Below are 23,435 nucleotides of genomic sequence, written 5' to 3'. Positions count from 1 at the left end.
AAGTACATAATGAAGACATTACAGACAAATAGCAGGAGGCCTTTTTTCCCATAAAGAAGAGGTCGTAGAATGCACTGCTGGATGATGTTGTGATGACTGACTCTGTGACTGCTTTTAAAGAGATACTGACAGCAGAAATTAAACCTTTTTTTAGATCGATCATAGCATTGTCTCTCTGCTTTGGCCAGACCTGACACACATGTACAGCCAGTGGCATAGCTAGATGTTACTGGGCTCCACAGCAAATTAGTTTTAGGGCCTCCAAAAATGTCCATAGGTTGACCTGTTTAACATATATTTAATATATATTTAAATTGCTCCTTAATTGGGGCCTCATGGGGCCCCCTATACCTCCTGCCCCCTCTTGTAGCCATTGTATCCAGTTCCTCTGTAGTTACGCCCCTGTGTAGAGCCATATTGGAGATGGCTCCATACACCATGGAATCATGGAATTAAAGGCAACTCAGTAGGGTGGGTAGTATGAAGTGCATTTCTCCTGTTACTATTATCTCCAGTTCAGTAAACTGGAATCTGGAATTCTCTTCATCTTCATAACACCTACGGAGTATCATCATAGTAACCCTTCTCACTCCCTCCCTTGCTCCACCAAGGCTCCTGGTATGTGTTAGAAGGTGCACCAATTTTGCCAGATATAAAAGGAAAGAGTTATGTGGCAAAAGCATGTACATGTAAAAAACTGTGTTAAGGCAGGTAAATAGGAAAGGGGAAAGTTGCCTGCACAATCTGTGATGAATAAATAGTTGGTCAGTGCAGCTAACTGGGAGTAATGTACTGTAGTAACCAATGCAGGTTACATATCTTTTAGGTTGAAAAAAAGCTAAAAAAACATTACTCCAAGTTACTTATCAGACAAGAAATCCCCATCTAACTTGTGGGTGTGCAAATAGTTTAGCCCCCCCCCCAATCACTAAACTCATTTAAAGAAATAATGCATCATCTAATAAAAAAAGTAATGCAGTGCTTCAGTAATCATATCTTAGCTCACCCAGGAGCAGATCTGGAGGCCAATTTACAATTTTTTTGAGGCTGAGGAAAAAAAAGTGAGAAACAAGGGAAAGTTGTGCTCACCACTAATTTTTAAAACCATTAGGTGGGGGTGCAATGAGGCTGTGGCCACAAAATACATATAGTCAAATACAAGAGTCCTCTGCACTCAACCCATTATCAATATATTAAAGACAGCGACATTTTGTGCATACTGCTACTGAAAAATGCCTTACCCTTTAAACAAAACAGGGATTGTTTGTCCATATATTGCAATATATTTAAGCTGGCCAACTACGTCAAAGTCATCCCATATCTGGCCAGTCCTATGCTTAATTTTCATCTGATTCATTAAGAATTTGACTTTGACGTACTTGGCCAGCTTAAATATATTGCAATATATGGACAAACAATCCCTGTTTTGTTTAAAGGGTAAGGCATTTTTTAGTAGCAGTATGCACAAAATGTCACTGTCTTAAATATATTGATAATGGGTTGAGTGCAGAGGACTCTTGTATTTGTCGAAAAAAAAGTGAGCCCATAAAAAACTAATCTTAAACAATGCAAGGTAGAAAGCATTGATACTATTCTCTGGTGAAAACGCATAGTTTATTTGTCATAATAACATTTAAAAAAAAAATTATACAACATCAGCGTACAAAGTAACATATCTTATGTGAAAGGCCCATCCCTGTAGGAATATTATATAATTAGCATGTATTAAGGTAACAACCTTGTTTTTTGAGTGGACTGGCTCATATAACTTTTCCTGTAAGCAAAAACTTATCGTAGGGTTATATTGAATTTTCCTCTCATCATTCAAGATTTTACTAAGTAAGTGTAGATCTCAATACTGCTAAGGTTAAGTGGGAAAAAGTTGACCACCAGGAACTATCCATGGTACATTTATGGCAATATATGGCAGCCACATTTTCTGGTTAACACATGAGGATTCATTAGCAGCACATTTAGCATTTAGCTTTTTATAGCATGTTGTGAGCCATTATATGCATCTACAACCCTGGACTAACAGTTATGCAATACTGAGTTTTAAAGGGATACTGTCATGGAAAAAAACCATTTTTTCAAAATGAATCAGTTAATAGTGCTGCTCCAGCAGAATTCTGCACTGAAACCCATTTCTCAAAAGAGCAAACAGATCTTTTTATATTCAATTTTGAAATCTGACATGGGGCTAGACATATTGTCAATGTCCCATCTGCCCCAAGTCATGTGACTTGTGCTCTGATAAACTTCAATCACTTTTTACTGCTGTACTGCAAGTTGGAGTGATATCACCCCCCTCCCTTTTCCCCCCCAGCAGCCACCAGCAGTGAGCCCGTTTGGGAACAATATTTATTCCCGGGCTCAACACCTTGAAAAAGTGCTCATCACCGTATAGAATAGGTAAACACTTCCTCACAATTCTAGAGATCTCAAAGAATTGTTTACTATATCTCGTGGTCAAAGCTAGTGATGGGCGAATTTATTTGCCAGGGGCGAATTTGCACGATTCGCCACCTGCAAATAAATTTCACGAAACGCCCGCGGAAATTTGCGGCAAAAATTCGCCGGCGTCCAAAAAATGTTTGCGAAAAAATGGACGCTGGCGTCAAAAACGGCGCCGGCGTCAAAAACGGGCGCTGGCATAAAAAAAACGGGCACCGGAGTCAAAAATTCGCGAATTTTTCAGCGAAGCGAAACGGAGCACATTCGCCCATCACTAGTCAAAGCCACTTTCTCAGACCATTCTTGCCTTTTGTTCTTAACTCCCCCTCCTTTAAGTAGGTCTTTTCTATCACTTCCTTTTGCTCTTTGAAACGCTTTCTGAATTGTCCTTTGCTTATAACCTCTCTCCAAAAATCTCCTCTCCATGTCTCGTGCCTGACAACCAAAGTCTTTCTCCTCAGAGCAGTTCCTCCGAAGCCTTAGGAACTGTCCCACAGGTATACCCTCTAATAACCTCTTGGGGTGACAGGACGAGGCATGCAGAAGAGTGTTTCCACTGCATGGTTTATGGAAAATACTTGTATTTATCGAGTTCCCTTCTATTGATAGCCTCACGTCCAAAAATTCTATTCCAGTCTGATTGAATTGACTAGTGAACCCCAGGTTCAAATCATTGTTGTTAATATCTCTTACAAAGCCGTCAAATTCCTCCTGGGTACCCTGCCATATACACAACAAATCATCTATATAGCGTAGGTAAAGTTTTACATGTTTTCTTTGTTCTTCAGTGATATGGGTCTCTTCCCACCACCCCATATACAAATTTGCATATGAGGGGGTGAATTTAGCACCCATTTCTGTACCCCTCTTTTGTAAATAAAAGCAGGCATCAAAAATAAAGTAATTATGTTCCAAAAGGAACTTGACGGCACTCAGCAAGAAGCATATTAATTCATCTGAATAACTACTGTATTTCATTAAATGATACTGAATAGCCCCCATGCCCTTGTCATGCGGTATTGAGGAATATAAAGAGACTACATCTAGTGTGCCCCATGCATTATCCTCTGCCCATCCAGTATCATTCAATCGTTGCAAGACATGTGTGGTGTCTCTAGTATAGCTTTCTAGACGTACTACTAATGGTTGGAGATGTGTATCAATCCACTCCGAGAGATGCTCATTCAGCCAATCCCAGAGATGATTAGTCTCCCCAACGGAGGTCTCTCTTTTTTATGGACCTTCGGAGGGTGATAGAAGGTGGGTATAGTTATCGATTGTGGGACTAAATAGTCCCTCAATACCATATCTATTACTATATCCTCTACTCCTTTCTGGACTAGACATTCTAATTCAGTTTGGAACTGTCTTGTGGGATCTCCCTTTAATTTTACATAAGCTTCCTGATCATTCAATTGCCTGAGTGCTTCTGCCTTGTATACCTCAGTATCTTGTATCACAGCCATTCCTCTCTTATCTGCATTTTTGATGTTTATATTTTTAAGGGCTCTCAGTGCCTGCTTCTCTTCCTCACTTAAATTGGTTAACCTATTGCCTTGTTCTCACTTTGTTATTCAATTCCCATAGACCCTGCTCTACTCTCTGCATTTTTTTGCAGATAAGACAGAAAAAAGAGTTGTTGACTCCAGAGAATAACCAGCAGACTAATGAGATTAATAGGAGTTTTAAAAACAAGAGTGAGTTATATCCTGTACAATTGAGGGGCCCCCCTAGTGAAACAATTTCAAAGGAGAGTAGAGCAGGGTCTATGGGAATTGAATAACAAAGTGAAAGAACAAGGCAATAGGTTAACCAATTTAAGTGAGAAAGAGAAGCAGGCACTGAGAGCCCTTAAAAAAGATCAAAATATAAACATCAAAAATGCAGATAAGAGAGGAATGGCTGTGATACAAGATACTGAGGTATACAAGGCAGAAGCACTCAGGCAATTGAATGATCAGGAAGCTTACGTAAAATGAAAGGGAGATCCCACAAGACGGTTCCAAACTAAATTAGAATGTCTAGTCCAGAAAGGAGTAGAGGATAAAGTAATAGATATGGTATTGAGGGACTATTTAGTCCCACAATCGATAACTATACCCAGCTTCTGAAAACAGAAAAAACGCAAGGGACTTTTCCCCACAATACATGTGTCTGAGACGATCTGCAAAATAATATAGATAATTATATGTCAAAGTAAAATAAAAAGCGATTTTTATTCACCACCATGCCATATTAATCAAGTAAAATTAAAAACATTTAAAAATAAACAACGCTGCATATAAAGCTGAAGGGATCCCTTCTATAAGGACAAAAACCCCAAGAGCTGATTATATTAATCAGCTAAGGGAAACATTTGCATGCTGTTATATAAGGTAATAAATAATCTGTTGGTAAGTGAAAAAGTGAAAGTGATGGAGGGGCTCTGGAACAAAAATGCGGATTTAAAATTGTAAACTCCTTGAAATAATTATATTCAGTTAGGTGAATCCATCTTGTTCCTAATGAGGAGAAAGTTCCAAAGCTTGAAGACAAAACAGCATATAAGTATTCCCCTATAGGGATGTAGCGAACGGCGGAAAAAATGTTCGCGAACATATTCGCGAACTTGCGTCCAAAAATGCGAACGGTTCGCGAACGTCGCGAACCCCATAGACTTCAATGGGAAGGCGAATTTTAAAAGCTAGAAAAGACATTTCTGGCCAGAAAAATGATTTTAAAGTTGTTTAAAGGGTGCAACGACCTGGACAGTGGCATGCGAGAGGGGGATCAAGGGCAAAAATGTATTTGAAAAATACATTGTTGACACTGCACTGCGTTTTGTGCTGTAAAGGGCAGAAATCACACTACGTCACTCAGGTGATGTTTCTGGACACGGAATGTGAAAAAGCTCACACAGCTAGTAGGTGGCACTTGGTTAAAGACTGGGCAAACAATGCCTGCAAGGGCAACGTATACAGTAGTGGATACGGAATATATTATTGCTGCTGTAAAAACATCACTCAGGTGATGTTTACGGACACGGAATTATTATTGTTATTTAGACAGAATGTGAAAAAGCTCACACAGCTAGGTGGCACTTGCATACCTCCCAACTGTCCCTCTTTTGACCACTCAACCCCCTGTCCCTCTTTTGTACTGGAAAGTCCCTCTTTTCTCTGCACTGAACAGCCAGAAAAAAAACAGTTTCTAACTTAATTGGCTTTTGGCAGAGAGCTCAGAACAGCTAACAGGTGCAAATAAGATACTTTGTAACAATTTTGACTCTGGTTGGTGCTGGTAGTGGTGAACTACTAGGAGGAGCAGCACACCAGTCCCTCTTTTCTCTGAACTGAACAGCCAGAAAAAAAACAGTTTCTAACTTAATTAGCTTTTGGCAGAGAGCTCAGAACAGCTAACAGGTGCAAATAAGATACTTTGTAACAATTTTGACTCTGGTTGGTGCTGGTAGTGGTGAACTACTAGGAGGAGCAGCACACCAGTCCCTCTTTTCTCTGCACTGAACAGCCAGAAAAAAAAAAACAGTTTCTAACTTAATTAGCTTTTGGCAGAGAGCTCAGAACAGCTAACAGGTGCAAATAAGATACTTTGTAACAATTTTGACTCTGGTTGGTGCTGGTGGTGGTGAACTACTGGGAGGAGCAGCACACCAGTCCCTCTTTTCTCTGCACTGAACAGCCAGAAAAAAAACAGTTTCTAACTTAATTAGCTTTTGGCAGAGAGCTCAGAACAGCTAACAGGTGCAAATAAGATACTTTGTAACAATTTTGACTCTGGTTGGTGCTGGTAGTGGTGAACTACTAGGAGGAGCAGCACACCAGTCCCACTCCCCAACACAGCTAGACTAATAGCACTGGGCTCTTACAGTAGCAAAATAAAAAAAACAAAAAAGAAAATAAAAGCAGTCCTTACAAGGACTATTGGGTTACAGGCAGCAGTCAGCAGATGAGAGATCAGCAGCAGGACAGCTGCCCACAGCAGCTACATACAGAGCACTGCAGTAGAAGGTAGATTACTAGCCAGCAAAGCTACCTAACCTAAAATGTCCATCAAATCCTTGCAGAGTTCTGTAAAGGGCAGAAATCACACTACATTTCTAAACTTGTGTAATAAACTGCTTTAAAACGTCCGGCGTCTACATGCCAATCAAGTCGTGTAAAGGTTACAGCCTGTTCACACGCAAAGACAAAACGCGGCGCTTACTGCAACGCAAAAAAACGCAAAGAGCTGATGAATGATACCATCAAGTGAGCAAATAATAGTTTTTAATTACTAGTTGCTTGTCACCTCCAGGATGTTCGTCCTGTTGGTGGCAATATTTCTGTAGTGGTGTGTTTAGCAGTCACCGTGCTTGTGCGCACGTGCACGGTCAGGCAGAGGTAATTCAATGTACAGTGAAGTGAACCAAAAAACACTGATTCTGCAGTGTGGGCCCAGTTTTGGTCTACTTTATTGATCACCTGCGGTGACCATAAAAGATGCGATTTTGCCACTGTTGCAGAACCCTGAAAAATTAGGCATGTGTACTTTCCTGAAAAATTATGTTTTTGTCGCAGCCACTGAAGCACAGAGGCCAGAAAAAATATGCCATATAAATTCTGAAAATATTATTTTTTTTTTGTCGCAGCCACTGAAGCACAGAGGCCAGAAAAAATATGCCATATAAATGCTAAAAATATAAAAAAAATTGTCGCAGCCACTGAAGCACAGAGGCCAGAAAAAATATGCCATATAAATGCTGAAATATATATTTTTTTGGTTGCAGCCACTGAAGCACAGAGGCCAGAAAAACTCAGGATTTACCTGTCCAAAAAGTTTTGCTTAAAATGAAACCAGTAGGGTTTGCACCCTAGTTTGTAACGGTGGAGGAGGGAGGAGGACGCTAAAGGACAGCTGTGTGTGGAGTCATGCGGCGTGCAGAGAAGGACAGCTGCATGGGGAGTCAGAACAAGTCTTCCGGTGTGCAGTAACCCTCCGAGATCCATGCCTCATTCATTTTAATAAAGGTCAGGTAATCCACACTTTTGTGACCTAGGCGAGTTCTCTTCTCAGATACAATCCCTCCTGCTGCACTGAAGGTCCTTTCTGAGAGGACACTTGAGGCGGGGCAAGACAAGAGCTTCATGGCAAATTGTGACAGCTCTGGCCACAGATCAAGCTTGCGCACCCAGTAGTCCAGGGGTTCATCGCTCCTCAGAGTGTCGATATCTGCAGTTAATGCCAGGTAGTCCGCTACCTGCCGGTCGAGGCGTTCTCTGAGGGTGGATCCAGAAGGGTTCTGGCGCTGCCTTGGACTGAAAAACCTTTGCATGTCTGACGTTACAGAGTGGCCAAAGTGCATTGTCCTTGCAGGTGCGCTCGTGGCAGGATTACTGGCACCTCTGCCCCTGGAATGTTGATGAGTTCCTGAAGTGACATTACCCTTAAAAGCATTGTACAACATGTTTTGCAGGCTGGTTTGTAAATGCAGCATCCTTTCAGACTTGTGGTACGTTGGTAACATTTCTGCCACTTTATGCTTGTACCGAGGGTCTAGTAGCGTTGCGACCCAGTACAGGTCCTTCTCCTTAAGCCTCTTGATACGGGGGTCCTTCAACAGGCATGACAGCATGAAAGACCCCATTCTCACAAGGTTGGATGCAGAGGTATCCATCTCCGCTTCCTCGTTATCAAGGACTACATCATCCACGGTCTCCTCCCCCCAGCTACGTACAAGACCAGGGGTCCCCAAAAGGTCACCACAAGCCCCCTGGGAAGCCTGCTCCTGTTGGTCCTCATCCTCCACAAAGCCACCTTCCTCCTCTAACTCCACTTCTGACACCTCTCCCTGCGTTGCAGCAGGTGCCTGGGCTCGTTCTGGTGATTCCGACCAGAAATCGTGCGCTTCCTGTTACTCGTCACGCTGGTCTACAGCCTCATCTGTCACTCGTCGCACGGCACGCTCCAGGAAGAAAGCAAAGTGTATTAGGTCGCTGATGGTGCCTTTGGTGCGACTGACCATGTTTGTAACCTCTTCAAAAGGGCGCATGAGCCTGCAGGCATCGCGCATAAGCACCCAGTAACGGGGGAAAAAAATCCCCAGCTCTGCAGATCCAGTCCTACCACCCAGTTCAAACAGGTATTCATTGACGGCTCTTTGTTGTTGCAGCAGACGTTCAAACATGAGGAGCGTTGAATTCCAGCGAGTCTGGCTGTTGCAAATTAAATGCCTGACTGGCATGTTGTACCGCTGCTGAATGTCAGCAAGGCGTGCCATGGCTGTGTAGGAACGTCTGAAATGGGCTGACACCTTCCTGGACTGCCTGAGAATGTCCTGGAATCCTGGGTGCTTCGAGACAAAACGTTGGACTATTAAATTCAGAACATGTGCCATGCAGGGCACATGTGTTAAATTGCCCAGTCTCAGTACTGCCAACAGATTGCTTCCGTTGTCACACACCACTTTTCCGATCTTCAGTTGGTGTGGGGTCAGCCACCGATCGGCCTGTGACTGCAGAGATGACAGGAGTACAGATCCGGTATGGTTTCTGCTTTCCAGGCACGTCATCCCCAAGACAGCATGACAACGGCGTACCTGGCACGTCGAATAGCCTAGGGGGAGCTGGGGGTGCACAGGTGTGGAGGAGGAGGACCCAGCAGCAGAGGAGGAGGAAGCAGAGGAAGAAGACGAGGTAGAGAGCAAAGGAGGAGTAGAGGTGGTGGCAGAACCGCGTGCAATCTGTGGCGGTGACACCAACTCCACTGTTGTTGTTGAGCCACGCATTCCCTGCTTTCCAGCCATAACCAAGTTCACCCAGTGGGCAGTGTAGGTGACATACCTGCCCTGACCATGCTTGGAGGACCATGCGTCAGTAGTCATATGGACCTTTGCCCCAACACTAAGTGACAGAGATGCGGTGACTTGGCTCTGCACATGGTGGTACAGGTGTGGTATTCCCTTCTTGGAAAAAAAATTGCGGCTGGGTACCTTCCACTGCAGTGTCCCAATTGCTACAAATTTGCGGAAGGCCTCAGAGTCCACCAGCTGGTATGGTAAAAGCTGGCGGGCTAAGAGTGCAGACAAGCCAGCTGTCAGACGCAGGGCAAGGGGGTGACTCGCAGACATTAGCTTCTTACGCTCAAACATGGCCCTCACAGAAACTTGGCTGGGGGCAGATGACTGGGAACTGGTGGTCAAGGTGGAAGGCGGAGTGGAGGGTGGTTCAGACGGGTCAAGGACAGCAGAGGTAGAGCAGTAAGATGCTGGACCAGAAGGAGGGTGGCTTTTAGTTTGTCTGCTGCCTTTGAGGTGTTGCGCCCATAGTGCTTTGTGCTTGCCATTCATATGCCTTCGCATAGAAGTTGTACCTATGTGGGTGTTGGGCTTCCCAAGACTCAGTTTCTGACTGCACTCATTGCAAATTACAACGCTTTTGTCAGAGGCACACACATTAAAAAAATCCCACACTGCTGACCTTTTTGAAGCTGGCAATCTGGCGGTAACAGTAGAAGTTGGCGGCAATGGCGGGTGCGTTGGCCGGCTGACCACAGGTGCCGATACATGTTGTTGCCCTACTGTTCCCTGCGAGCTGTCCTCCCTGCTTCTTCTAAGTCTTATTCTCCTCCTGCCTCTCTGACTCTCCGTCTCTCCATCTGAACTATCCTCCTCTTGCTCTCTTCTACTGGGCACCCACAAAACATCAATCTCCTCATCATCATTCTCCTCAGATGCATCAATTTCTTCTAACAGCTCACAGAAGGAAGCAGCAGCGGGGACCTCCTCATCACTCATTATGTCCATCTCTGTTGTGTTGTCTGCCAGAATTATATCTGGTGTAACATCCTCATCTCCTTCATCTTCTTCTGCCAATAATGGTTGCGCATCACTCAGTTCAAGAAACTCATGTGTAAATAACTCCTCTGACTCCAGTGAAGAAGGGGCGCCAGTGGTGGAGGAAGTGTTACGTGGGGTGCCCATAGCAGAGGAGGATGAGGATATTGTGGCAAAATTAGAAACGGGAGAGGATGGGGTGTGCTGTGTAAGCCAGTCAACTACCTCTTCAACATTTTGGGAGTTCAGGGTAATTGCCTTTGTAAAACTGGGCAATTTCCTAGGGCCACAGGATAGCATAGCAGCACGGCCCCCTAGTGCCTCTGCGTGGCGGCCTGCCTTTGCCTGGCATTTTTTTTAAAACAACAACTCAGGTGATGTTTCTGGAGACGGTATTATTATTGATATTTAGACAGAATGTGAAAAAGCTCACACAGCTAGGTGGCAGTTGTTTGAAGAACACACTGGGCAAACAATGCCTGCAAGGTCAACGTATACACTACAGCAGTGGATACGGAATATATTATTGCTGCTTGGAAAACGTCACTCAGGTGGTGTTTCTGGAGACGGTATTATTATTGATATTTAGACAGAATGTGAAAAAGCTCACACAGCTAGGTGGCAGTTGTTTGAAGAACACACTGGGCAAACAATGCCTGCAAGGTCAACGTATACACTACAGCAGTGGATACGGAATATATTATTGCTGCTTGGAAAACGTCACTCAGGTGGTGTTTCTGGAGACGGTATTATTATTGATATTTAGACAGAATGTGAAAAAGCTCACACAGCTAGGTGGCAGTTGTTTGAAGAACACACTGGGCAAACAATGCCTGCAAGTGCACTACTATTGGTGCACTACTATGAAGAACAGCAAACAGCACTGGACACGTTAAAGAACAGTAAGATAAGTAAAATAAAAAAAATATATATATATATTAAAAAAAAAAAAATTACTCTGGTTGGTGCTGAACTACTAGGAGCAGCACACCAGTTCCACTCCCCAACACAGCTAGACTAATAGCTCTGGGCTCTTATAGTAGCAAAGTAAAAAAACAAAAAAGAAAATAAAAGCAGTCCTTACAAGGACTATTGGGTTACAGGCAGCAGTCAGCAGATGAGAGATCAGCAGCAGGACAGCTGCCCACAGCAGCTACATACAGAGCACTGCAGTAGAAGGTAGATTACTAGTCAGCAAAGCTAACTAACCTAAACTCACTGTCCCTCAAATCCCTGCAGAGTTCTGTCCCTACAATACAGAGCAGTATCAAGTAGATTACTAGCCAGCAAAGTTACTATCAACTGTCCCTCAAATCACTAAACAGCTCTCTCCCTACACTAGCTCTTCCAAGCACACACAGGCAGAATGAAAAAACGCTGCAGGGCTTCAGTTTATATATAGTTACATAGTTAGTTACATAGTTAAATTGGGTTGAAAAAAGACAAAGTCCATCAAGTTCAACCCCTCCAAATGAAAACCCAGCATCCATACACACACCCCTCCCTACTTTTAATTAAAATTCTATATACCCATATCTATACTAACTATAGAGTTTAGTATCACAATAGCCTTTAATATTATGTCTGTCCAAAAAATCATCCAAGCCATTCTTAAAGGCATTAACTGAATCAGCCATCACATATGGAAGGGGAGTGGTCCAGGGGGTGTGGGGGTGGTCCAGGAGGGAGAGCTTCCTGATTGGCTGCCATGTATCTGCTTGTCTGGTGTGAGAGGTCAAAAATAAGCGCCAGCTAAGGCGAACCCAAATTGGCGAACGTCACGCGGCGTTCGCGAACATTCGGCGGACGCGAACAGCCGATGTTCGCGCGAATTAGTTCGCGGGCGAACAGTCCGCGACATCCCTATTCCCCTACGTCGTGTGTTATGAAAAGAGGTTTGCGGGATGGGCACCTGAATGTTTGATGCTTGTAAACCTGTGTTCAAGTAACTCCAATATTGTTGTTAATGCTTTCTAAGCCTGCTGGAGTCTGTATCGTACTGGGGGTAGGTTATCTCACCTGCAATAAGCAGTAGCGACTAGACAGTCCAGATAGTCCCAACTAGCGATGTGAGTATCGCAACATATATTTTCAATTGTTACTAACAGTTTGCAGGTAATGTGTCCACCGCTCTCTGTAGCGGTCATGTGATCCTCAAAAGGAATATTAGTTGTTCCGACCGTATAACAAGTTGCGCTCACGGATGACTTCAAAGATCATTAGCCGTTCAACATCGCTACCCCAGTCCTCCGCTTGTCACGCCAGAATGCAGTCCAGAGGAGTCTCCCTGCAGCAAATGCAGCGCTGAACCTCAACAGCTGTTTCGCCACAACTCGTGGCTTTGTCAAGAGGCCGAAAGCAAATACAAATATATTGCGGTAAAAAAGTTGCAATTTTAAATGCCAGTACGGACATAATTACTTAATATAAAGAGTCAATTCATTTACTTAGGTTCATTCACTTGTAAACATATAGCGATTCTAAATATCAAATGTGAATATGAGATGTATAGTATGGAATCGCTATATGTTTACAAGTGAATGAACCTAAGTAAATGAATTGACTCTTTATATTAAGTAATTATGTCCGTACTGGCATTTAAAATTGCAACTTTTTTACCGCAATATATTTGTAACATTAGATTGAATGAGGGTATCTTAACGTAAGTGATTAAATGAAAAAATGGAAAGCCTTTTGGAGATATGGAACCTTGGATATTTAATTTGCCTTATAGGGAATAGATTTATGTACGAATAAGAGAAATATTTACACATATATATATAAAGAATAATAAATCATAATAATCATGAGAATTAATTTTAAGTACAGAATTCATTGTTTTAAGTATAAAATTTATAAGATTACTGGTTAAATAAATGTAGAAATAAAAACGAATGTAATTAGAAATTGAATATCCAACGGATCCAAACATGAATAATGAACTGCTTGTTTTTAAAGGCACATTTATATTACAATTGTTTTAATATATATCTAAGAAATGTTTGAAGGATTAATTCACGAATGAATTGATTTGGGGAGGGGTTAAGTGGGTTTAAAAGGGCGATTGGCCAGGAGGAAATGAGGTCTCTGATGAAGTGCAGTGACACGAAACGCGTCAGACCTCATGGCGCAGGGTTACACAGTTTGTTAAAATGTTAAATCTTCAATAAAATCAAAGTTTTTTACCAATGATGTGAAGACCAAGCGATTCCTTGGGTGATCCGAAGAGTGCGTTGCCTAGAACTCTGGTGTGTGCAACATTGCGTCTTCCCTTAGCGACGGACTCAGGGCGGCTGCACCTGGGTCACAACGAAGTCCGGGTAAGATCTCATACTTTCATCCATTTGGGGAGCCGAATCCAGCGAACACGTGAGGGGTCCGGGGCATGGTGCACCCGGACCAACAATCCTTAAGGGTGAGCTGGAACCGGCACTTGAGCAGAGAATTGAAATAGATTAACCTATAACAATTTCCCTTGCATGTTGATTTGCCATAGGACTCGTAGGAAAGATAACCATTTTGAAGTCCCAATAAGTGACGCTGGGGAAACTGTTTTGTGATATAGAATGTAATTGTAACCACAATAGTGGTCCTTGAAAAAGCCAAGTCGATCTCTATTGCGAGCAAGTGCCATTAGTGAAGGATGGTATTCCAGATTGTGGTTGGAATGTCAAAAAGGAAGGGAAAGGGGAGGGGAAAGGAGACATACAATCCAATACATATAGTGAAAGTTAATTAGTTAAACGTAAATGCTATGTGGTCATCAATTTAGAAACCGATACATAGGCTATAATATGGCATGGTGATAATGTAATTTCGAGAATGGCATTTTAGTTTGTAGGTATATTCATTAATTATGATTATAATAAAGATTCATAAAACCATGTCCATATAAGGGCATGATTACAATACACTTCAAGGGTGGTATGAGCAAAATAAATCAACAAAAATACAAAAACAAAAAACAAAATCAAATTGAAAATTGAAAAAGGAAAACAATAAATGTGTAAATTTATTATGATAAACCCAAAAATTGAAGAATCAGCAACAGCCAAATTTATGTATTAATAAAGGCTTGAAAATTAAGATGACCATTCAATCCAGAAGTGGATTTATAAGTATTTAATCTGAAAATCCACATGGTCTCTCATTGGAGCAATTTATTATCTAGATCACCACCTCTTATATCGCCATGAAGGTGATCTATGCCTTGAAAGTAGGAGCCTGCATATTTACCATTGTGCACACAATAAATGTGTTTTGCAATACTTGACATCAAATTGCAGTTTTTAACATCCCGTAGATGTTCATAGATGCATCTTTTCAGTGGTCTTATCGTTTTGCCCACATACATGCTACCGCAGTGACATGTGAACAAATAAACTACATATGTGGTAGTGCAGCAAATATAATGATGCATATCAATGGTTGATGTGCCTTTGCCAAATGTGGTAGATATTCTTAGATGGCTGCATTGTTCACATGTGCCGCATCTAAAAGTTCCTGGCATTTTGCAACAAGTTGTGCCAGAATGTTTTTGAAAATGACTGTGGGTTAGCATATCTCCAATGCTGGTATTTCTTTTATAAGTGATCAGGGGATAAGGGGTGACCAAAGAACCTAGAGAGGGATTTTTTGATAAAATTTCCCAGTGTTTTTGAATTATAGACCGGACTTCCTTATCATTCTTATTAAAGGTCATAATCAGTCTAGTCTCATTTTGGCTCTTAGGTTTACCCCTAGATGTACCAACTCTATGAGATTGATGCAAAAGGTCCTCTCTATTCTGTCTAAAAGCATTTTGATATGCTTTGTTGAGACAACGTGTTTTATATCCCTGTGCCTTGAATCTCTGGTATAATTTATATGCCTCTTGTTGAAAGGACTCATCTGAAGAACAAATGCGTCTCAGTCTGAGGTACTGGCCTTTGGGAATACCATCAATACACTTATGAGGGTGCATGGAACCTGCATGCAAAAGGCTGTTACTGGCCGTTTTTTTCCGATATAAGTTGGTAGACAAAGGCCACTTTTATCTTTTGTAATCAATATATCCAAAAATTCCAAACTACGTTGGTCAAAATGTAATGTGAATGTTAAATTAAATGTGTTGGTATTAAGTTGGCTTACAAATTCTTTTAAAAGTTGTTCAGGGCCCTGCCAAATTAACATAAAATCATCGATGTATCTATGCCAGCGAAGAATATGGACCAAATACCTTTCATATGTCTCAGTGGAGAAAATATGCCTTTCCCATTCCCCAAGGTATAGGTTGGCATAGCTAGGGGCACATTTTGCACCCATGGCCACTCCTTGTTTTTGTAAATAATAGATGCCATCAAATAAGAAAACATTGTGGTGCAATATGAAACTTAATGTCTGTGAAATAAAGTCATGTTGTTTTGTAATGGGATTATGATTTCTCTCAAAAATGGACCTAATGGCCTACATGCTCATGTACAATGCTTCCACATCTAGGCTTACCAATATACAATCTGTATCCAAGACTAATCCATTGATTTCTCTCAATAAATGGGAAGTATCCAATATAAAAGAATCTAATTGTGTAACTAGTGGTTGTAATACCATATCTATAAATTCACTTATGGGTTCAGTTAGAGAACCACACCCGGAGACAATCGGTCTTCCCGGTGGGTCAGTGATGGATTTGTGAACTTTTGGGAGAGCATAGAAGGTTGGAATTCTAGGATGATTTACTTTGAGAAATTCATTTGTATTTTGATCAATAATCCCCTCTTGAGAAGCTTGGTCAATCAAAGTGAATAGTTTGTCTCTGTATTTATGTAGTTGAGGTAACAAAACTGGTTGATACCATTGTTTGTTGTTCAAGATTTTTTTGCACATTGCTACATATTTAGAAGAATCCATGATCACAACATTTGAGCCTTTATCAGAGGACTTTATTATTATGTCAGAATTATTTTGCAAAAGTTTGAGTTCAGCAAATTCATTTCTGGTAAGATTAGGAAATTTCATGTTTTTAGTTATTTGTAATATGTCCTCTGTGACTCTTCGTACGAAGTACGAGTATGGTAATATCCCCTGAATTTTAGGACCATAAATTATGAATATCCTGTAATATTTTATGTTCATCCTCAATACGTGGATCATCCCATAAATCCAACAGTATTTTTAAAGTTTTGAAATCTTTTAAGTCAAATTGACTAAAGTCTATGTCGCCTTTTTGGCCATTTCTTTCCCATTGGAATTTCAGAAGTAATTTGCGTGCAAACAAGTGGACATCTCTGATTGTGGAAAAGTGATCAATGGTTTTTGAGGGCACAAAAGAAAGCCCTTTTTGAAGTACATGTGAAAGAGTGGGAGATAAGTTTAAATGTGACAAATTAATTATTTGTAAATCGTCATTGTGTGACTGATAAGTGTCGTGATTGGAAGAATGGGGTGAACTACCTGTGACTTTCACAGGTTGAGTGTTTGTAAAAAAACAGCTCCAGTTTGTGACAAAGTGTCTTTAGAAAAATTAAAAAGAAACGGATCTTGATTGCTCTTTTCTTCTACTAATTGAGTGGTGACATGTTCCTTGTGAGATACTGTGTTCAGTTTTCGCTTTTTGAGATCAATTTGTTTCCGTACGTGAAAGTGTCAGATCCGCTCATATCACTTTCAGAATATGTGTCTCGATCTGAATTTTTGTAAGTGCCTTTGTGCTGTGCCCCTTGAAATCTTTTTGTGTTTATTTTTCTATCATTTACATTGGAGCGATTAAACCTTGTTCCACAAGTACACATGTTTATTTTCATAATCAGAGATGTCCCGCTCAAGCTTGCGTTTTTTTACCTGCATAATTTCTTTATTAAGGTTCTCCATGAACAGTTTTAGATCATTATCCAATTTCTTAAATTCCTCATTTGGCTCAAAGTCCCTCAATTGATCACATAGGTGTTTTTGTTGAGTTTTAATAGATTCTAATTCTTCAATGTTATACTGTTTCAAAAGGGACATCAATTTACAGGAACAATCATGCAAAATTTGTTCCCACTGAGTTTTAAATTCCAATGAGGTATCATCAAAAGAGGGAAAAAGCTGAATGCGCAACCCCCTAGGGATAATGTGTTGTGTCATATATTCCTCCAAACAAATCACATTCCAAAATATATTCAATCTCCTACGTAATAAATTTTTGCTTTTGACCATTAGATGCGAGAGTGTGAGGGAATCAGTATTAGCTGAGGTGGCGGACCCTGAAAATATGTTTTTAGCCATCTGGGCCCATTTGCTATCATCAGAAAAAAATTCCATTAAAAAAAAAAAAAAAAAAGGGGAAGAAAGGGAGAAATAAATCATAAAATGTGTGATATGTTAAGCCTCTTCTAATAGTGGGAATACTAGTCCCGAAACTTTATTAATATGGCATGGTGGTGAATAAAAATCGCTTTTTATTTTACTTTGACATATAATTATCTATATTAATTTGCAGATCGTCTCAGACACATGTATTGTGGGGAAGTCCCTTGCGTTTTTTCTGTTTTCATATTGTTAATTTAGTGGACACCCCAACACCTGTAGTCTGTTACAATCTTATTAAGCCTTCTCTGAGTCATTTTTGTTGTTATACCCAGCTTCTATCACCTTCCGAAGGTCCATAAAAAGAGAGACCTCCGTTGGGGAGACCAATCATCTCTGGGATTGGCTCTCTGAATGAGCATCTCTCGGAGTGGATTGATGCACATCTCCAACCATTAGTAGTATGTGTAGAAAGCTATACTAGAGACACCACACGTGTCTTGCAACGATTGAATGATACTGGATGGGAAGAGGATAATGCATGGGGCACACTAGATGTAGTCTCTTTATATTCCTCGATACCGCATGACAAGGGCATGGGGGCTATCCAGTATCATTTAATGAAATACAGTGGTTATTCAGATGAATTAATATGCTTCTTGCTGAGTGCCGTCAAGTTCCTTTTGGAACATAATTACTTTATTTTTGATGCCTGCTTTTATTTACAAAAGAGGGGTACAGAAATGGGTGCTAAATTCACCCCCTCATATGCAAATTTGTATATGGGGTGGTGGGAAGAGACCCATATCACTGAAGAACAAAGAAAACATGTAAAACTTTACCTACGCTATATAGATGATTTGTTGTGTATATGGCAGGGTACCCAGGAGGAATTTGACGGCTTTGTAAGAGATATTAACAACAATGATTTGAACCTGGGGTTCACTAGTCAATTCAATCAGACTGGAATAGAATTTTTGGATGTGAGGCTATCAATAGAAGGGAACTCGATAAATACGAGTATTTTCCGTAAACCATGCAGTGGAAACACTCTTCTGCATGCCTCGTCCTGTCACCCCAAGAGGTTAATAGAGGGTATACCTGTGGGACAGTTCCTAAGGCTTCGGAGGAATTGCTCTGCGGAGAAAAACTTTGGTTGTCAGGCACGAGACACGGAGAGGAGATTTTTGGAGAGAGGTTATAAGCAAAGGACAATTCAGAAAGCGTTTCAAAGAGCAAAAGGAAGTGATAGAAAAGACCTACTTAAAGGAGGGGGAGTTAAGAACAAAAGGCAAGAATGGTCTGAGAAAGTGGCTTTGACCACGAGATATAGTAAACAATTCTTTGAGATCTCTAGAATTGTGAGAAAGTGTTTACCTATTCTATACGGTGATGATCACTTTTTCAAGGTGTTGATACTGGGAATAAATATTGTTCCCAAACGGGCTCACACCCGGAAAGATATGCTATCGCCTAGTCATTTCAAAATTAGCAGTCAGAAGCGTGTCTTGGGACCACTTACATCGGAAGGCAATTATAGATGTGGGAGCCGTAGATGCATAACGTGTAAGCATATGAAGGTATCAAAAAGATTTGAGTCAACAGTGACAGGTAAGGAATGTGATATTAAAGGGTATATTAACTTTAACATCACATTTGTGATCTATTTGATCACGTGTTTGAGGTGCCAAAAGCAGTATATGTGGGGTGCACAAGTAGGAAATTGAAAGAAAGAGCAAGAGAGCATATGAGTCAGATTAGAAATCCTTGAGCAGCAGAAAAGAGTAATATCACTAGACATTTTACAGAATGCAATGGGGGGGACATAGACTGTTTCTCCATTCAAGGGATTGAGAGAGTAAGATTAGGAGAGAGAGGGGGTAATCATTTAAGCCTTCTAGGAAGGAGAGAGGTATTCTGGATTTTCCATTTGGGCACAAGTTTACCATTAGGACTTAACCATGAATTCGATGTTACCTGCTACACCTAAATATGTAGAATAGATGGATTCGAAGTGTGTAGAGGGGTCAATAGGCGAAGCTACTCTATTAGAGAAGCGCTGACAGAAAGAGGCAGTGACGGCTTTTACGGCTTATAATATAAGTATTTGTGTGAAGAGTGATATTAGTTCAAAGTATTTATGATATATGGCTATTTATACAAAGATATCTTTATATATATATATATATATATATATATATATATATATATATATATAAACTTCTTTTGATGACTTTGAATTATATATATTTTCAAGTTACTACATTAAACTACAATTTATCAGATTTATCGAAATGCTAATGTGACTTAAATTGTGATATATGCTGTAGAAGATACAATACAAATGCCCCACAGAGGTAGATCTGTTTATATATGGAACAAGTAGGGTTAATCCCTTTGATTTTAGATTGGTTTGAAGAAATAATTCCATGAGATATCTAATTGGGTATAAGAAAAAAGGGGAGGTATTATTTGGTTTTAAATATTGTGTAACACATGCTGTTGATTGAGACACCTATGACTAAGCGCCGGAGGGTGCGAAATGCGTAAGGTGGGCCATGTTGGGTCAGTATGTATCATAATACTTTTTAAAAAATGTGAATAATAAATATTTGTTTTTACTGAAGATGAGTCTTGGGACATATATCTTTTGATATAAAAATTGTGTGGACCATTGAGAATGACCCACAAGCAGCTCACACTGCCACCAAGCAATAGAACAGGAAGCCGGTGGAGTAGAGAGATGTCAGTACAATTTAGGGAAGTACCAGGAGTCAGTCAGATGGAAGGTCAGACAGGCCAAAGGCACAGGCCCGGATTTGTGGCGAGGTCACATAGGCCCGGGCCTAGGGCGGCAAATTTTTGGGGGCGACATGCTGCCCAGCCGCACTATGGGGAGCACTGGGGACGCTCTGCTCCCCAGTGCTCCGACGCATGCACGCTGGCGCTATTGTGCCTGTGAGGTAGTGCAGGTGGGCACTAGGATCGCGTGGACCGCACGGCCTAGCGGCGCCCGCCCAGCAAGTCCGGTGCTGCAAAGGCAGGCAAAACATGGTCATGGTCAAGAATTAGACTGTAGGTCAGGCTGCAAAGTGCAGTCAGAATAGGCAGAAGTTAAAAACCAGGAAAGATCACCAAATATAACAGACAGGATACAAGAGGGAAACCAGCCTGAGAACCAAGAAAATAATTGAATGCTTGGAATCATAAATATGCCCTGCAACAAGTGTGCAGGGTCTGGGCATACATTTGCATTATGTGAATCAATGTGCATGCCACATTTTCGCGCAAAGTAGTGTGTTACATGCATATGCATGGCAATATAGCAGCTGAAGCAATGAGGATCACTGGACAGCAGTTACGTTTTCTTACAGGAAAGTTATCTGCAAATTATGAGCATTTTTAACACAAGAAAGCTATCTGAAAGCATGAGGTGTCAAAAGGAGACCGAATTAGGTGGCCTAGGGGAACTATAACCTATGGGAATAGTACAGGAAATGTGGAAGGACTGTGAAAGGTGACCGAAAGTCCTTGTTTGTGCTGTTGGTAAACTATAAGAGCTGAAATGCATTCAGGATGAAGGCCACACATTTACAGATGAGTTGGACACATTTTTCCAAAGAAAGGATCATCCCGGAAGTGTTGGGCAGTACAGCCATAATAAATTAATCAGCTTCCTTATGTTGCCAACCAGATTGATCATTGTGGATAATACCCAATAAAAGTATTTAAAGGCACTACTAAAACATTGGCCAAGATTGTATAATCTATATTGTTTAGTTCTATGCAGTTGTTTTTGAGAAAGATTTGTAAAAGCTGGAAGTTATTGTGGTGCAAGAATGTTGGGTCAGGTGCCTTAGCTAGTTTTACAAGTTTTATAGCATAAAAAATCTCTTCTTTAGTTATAGGCACAGATACGTTAGCTTGCACATCATCATTTAGTTATGGAAAAGAGTATATGAAAAGTTTATATGTTTTGTGTAAAGTTTCTTATAAAAGTCAGTGAATTCAGAAATGTATTTTTTGCGAATTTCCTGTAAGTACATCCTTTCCCTATTTTAATTTGAGTGAAAAGAGCTTTTTGTAAAAGAGCATCAGCTTTGTTGCCTTTGAGATAACATTTTTGACCAAACTACATCAGGGACCACTCAGATTTCTGTTAAGATGAGATGGTGTATGGTTTTCTTAAATGGTTTGTTTGCCTTTAAATTAACTTTTGGTAGGATTTAGAGAGTCATATTCTAAGAGAATTAAAAATGGGGTTGCATTGTTTTATTATTTGTGTTTTTTTGAGTTATTTAGCTTTTGATGCAGCAACTCTCCAGTTTGCAATTTCAGCAATCTGGTTGCTAGGGTCCAAATTGCCATAGCAACCACACTGATTTGAATAAGATACTGGAATATGGAGTGGGCCTAAATAGAAAAATGAGTAATAAATATAAGCCTTAACAATTAATGTGCTTTACAGATGGGGTCAGTGACAGACAGGATAGACTCCATTGGTATTCTTTAGGGATATTGTTTAACCAAGTGATAACCATCAAGTGGTCTGACCAAGAAGTAGAGCGAATATTCGAAGACACCATGGAGGGAATAAAATAATGGAAGATAAATATCATATCTATTCAGAAATAAGATTTATATAATATAGGGAGGAAGTAGTTCTTCACTGCTCTTTTTTTCTATTAGAAATGTTCCTAAGACATCTCAAAAAATAAATAAAGCTATTATTTAAAATGAGAATTTGTGGTGGTCATGTAGAAGCATACTATGAGGTTTTTACAGCATTAAGTTTTATGTTGTGCACCTTTATTTTATAATTAGGGCTTATCTGCTAACGTGGCAGTTGTTCCAGTGTGGCACACCTGAGCCCCATGTCCATGTATATTCACCTGCAATTACCAAGTAATTATTTGAAGTGCCTAAAGGGACTCACCAATGATATGGTGGGCAAACTGGTACCTTCAAGGGGAAGAAAAGTGTAAATCACTTACCTGACACCCTGGGCTGGTGGTCCTGTCAGCAGAAAAACAACACCAGCCTGGGGTTCTTCACAGCGATCACCACACAGCGATTCTCTTCCTGTATTTTTATTCTTCTTGTCGGTGTGCATGTGCAGTACAGTGAAAAGCCAAACAAAGTAGCAACACAACACAGCAGTACCACACATCATTGGTCCCTGGGCATTGAAGAAAGAAGAAAGCAAAGAAGAGGATCTCTCTATGGTGCTGGCTGAGAAGAACCATAGACTGGCAACAGGTGCACTGGATCCAATTAATGAAAAGATAGCTGATACTTGTTTTTACTGCAAACGGGGTGATCCCAAATTTTATTCCATGGTGCTCACAACACTTCAAATGATCAAACGTTTCAGGGATCATTTGAAGTGTTGTGATCGGCTTTTCATTAATTGGATTCATTGCTGGCGTGTGGCTGGGCCAGTGCCATATACCTGCCTCCCCTGTATTGACGTTGTGTGTAACTGGTGCACTGGCCCTTAGTGATGTGCGGCACCTGACCCTAACCCGCCCCTTAATGATTTGGCCTATTTCATGGCCATTCCCTATTATATGAGAACAAAGAGGCTAAATAGATGGAATAATAGATTAAAGTATGTAAAGAAAACAAACTAGGAGAATAGAGGTTGATTGAGGAGAGGAAGAATATTAGTACTGAGAGTGGGCCCCTGGTCTAATGTTTTATGGTGGGCCCCTGATCTAAGATTTTTGGGTGGGCCCCTGGTGTCCCAGTCCGACACTGGCTATGATGTGACAGAAGGGGCAGTATATACGCACATATACGGACAGAATGGAGGTGAAAGTGGGGCATTGTAAGGTCGTGGGCAGGATGAGCACATGGTAAAGTTCAACCCGAAAACACCCGCAAAGATTGTGTGGAAGTGGGC

General features: G+C 40.9%; 1 protein-coding gene across 1 annotated transcript in view; it reads left to right on the top strand.

Annotated features, from left to right (window-relative positions):
- The window catches only part of LOC108695826 (NXPE family member 2), a 53,795-nt gene that overhangs the window by 11,101 nt on the left and 19,259 nt on the right, over positions 1 to 23,435 (top strand). The window lies entirely within an intron of this gene.

This window comes from Xenopus laevis, chromosome 7L, assembly GCF_017654675.1.
Source record: "Xenopus laevis strain J_2021 chromosome 7L, Xenopus_laevis_v10.1, whole genome shotgun sequence".
NCBI lineage: Eukaryota > Metazoa > Chordata > Amphibia > Anura > Pipidae > Xenopus > Xenopus laevis.
The sequence above is the reverse complement of the archived record's forward strand: the minus strand, read 5'-3'. Positions and strand labels throughout refer to the sequence as shown.